This window comes from Nilaparvata lugens, chromosome 11 (genome assembly GCF_014356525.2).
Source record: "Nilaparvata lugens isolate BPH chromosome 11, ASM1435652v1, whole genome shotgun sequence".
In the NCBI taxonomy this organism is placed as follows: Eukaryota; Metazoa; Arthropoda; class Insecta; order Hemiptera; family Delphacidae; genus Nilaparvata; species Nilaparvata lugens.
In genome coordinates this window covers 39,303,147-39,305,103 of record NC_052514.1, presented here as the reverse complement: position 1 = coordinate 39,305,103, position 1,957 = coordinate 39,303,147, and the positions used below count along the sequence as shown (strand labels likewise).

The window sequence follows — 1,957 nt, the reverse complement described above, 5'->3', positions numbered from 1 at the left end:
GATACAGTAGATGAAAAATAAAAGGAATGGAGAATGATTGTAATGGATAATTGATTCTACTTAAAATATTATTATAGATTGATGAAAATTGTTGGAAGAAAATGAAGAATTGTAATTAGGAATTAATATATAAACTTCTGTAGATTATGGATAAACGGAAAATTGTAACAAAAAGAATGAAGAATTGTAATTAGAAATTAATATAAAGTTCTGTACATTATGGATCAATGGAAAATTGTAACAAAAAGAATGAAGAATTGTAATCAGAAATTAATATAATAAACTCCTGTAGAATTATGGATCAATGGAAAATTGTAACAAAAAGAATGAAGTATTGTAATAAAGATAAATTACTTACAATTATTATAGATCAAAGAAAAATTGTAAGACGGAGAATGAATTATTGTAATGAAGAATTTATTGTAAATTACTTACAAATTATTATAAATCGATTGAAATAAGTTGTAAGTAGAAGAATAAATAATTAATTATAAACTACTTACGATTAGGTTATAGATCGATGAAAAATTGATGACTTGTATACATTGAGACTCAAAAACTGATTAGATTTGGATTGATGTAAAATTCAAGACTGGAATAAACTAAGACTTTGAAACTGATTAGATCAATGCAAATTTCAATTGGAGTTGAATATTCTCCATAACAATAGAAGAATTAATGATGAACAACTTACTATCATAAATCGATGAAATATTGAAGACTTGTATAGATTGTGACTTTAACTAATTAGAATTGATTGGTGCAAAATTGAAGACATAATAATGTTAAAATTGAAGACAAAATAAATGAGACCTTGAAACTAATTAGATCGATGCGAAATTTAATTGGAGTTCAAGTTTCTTCATTACAATTGAAGAAAAGACACAAAAATTGAGTCTTTGAAACTGATTAAAATTGAATCAATGAACAATTAAAGTCTGAAATAAATAGAGTATTTGAAACTGATAAGAATTGAATTAATGCGAAATTGAAGAATTAAATGAACTGATTGCCGGCAGCACAAAAGCCGGTTAAATTTTAATCGTGATTAATTCCACGAGAACCAATTAGAGAAGCCGTCTTATCAAAAAGACATTCTCTGATTGGTTCTCGTGAAATTAATTACGGTTGAAATTAAACCGGTTCTTGTGCAACCTGGCCTGAGATTTACAGTTGATTGTTTTTTTCTTCTAGCAATAACTCATAGTGTTCTAAATGCTATTGGTTTACCCTCCTCCTTATTATGATGAACCATTTGAATTTATCATAAATGTTGATATTTATTTATTACTATAAATTACTTATCAATGATGACCTCTCTCACCTCACATATTGGACAGATTTCTTTCATGTTTATTTACTACGACTTTTGATTCTGTATCTCTACTCATTGTTGACTGTATACATATTGATTTCTGTCTTTTAATATTGATGTTTAGTCAATTTAAATAACAACTGTATCGGTATAGTAGTTATTTTGTATTTATTTCTGAATTCAAAATTTGTGAAATATTGTAAAAATGTAGAATAATTCTAAAATGAAACTAAGAAAATACTCTGAACATTGTAAGTCTACTCATCTTGTACAAAACCATTTTCACAAAAAGTATGATATTAGATTATTTATAATAAATGAACCTATTTATTTGAATTTTTGTTTTATTTATCCATCTATTTACAATTTAATTGTAGAGCTCATTGTGAGTAGTCATAAAAGGTGATACTGTATTGTTCTATGTTTGCGTAAATCTGTACGCACCTTAAGAAATCTTGCTTCCATCTTTGCAATTACAAGGCCCGTTAACACAAAAGCCGCTTAAATTTTAATCTTGATTAATCCCACGAGAACCAATCAGGGAAGGTTTTTTCGATAAGAAGGCTTCTATGATTGTTTCTCGAGAGATTAATCACGATTTATATTCAACTGGCTTTTGTGCAACCGGCACTTACTTTGTTT

At 27.1% G+C, this 1,957-nt stretch overlaps 1 protein-coding gene across 1 annotated transcript in view; it reads left to right on the top strand.

Moving 5' to 3' along the window:
- Window positions 1-1,648, top strand: part of LOC111053136 (endocuticle structural glycoprotein SgAbd-1-like) — a 21,408-nt gene extending 19,760 nt beyond the window's left edge. The window contains exon 4 of the mRNA XM_039438419.1: window positions 1-1,648. This exon is cut by the window's left edge and continues 350 nt beyond it. The gene's annotated coding sequence lies outside the window, so the exon portion shown is untranslated.
- The last annotated feature ends 309 nt before the right edge of the window (window positions 1,649-1,957 follow it).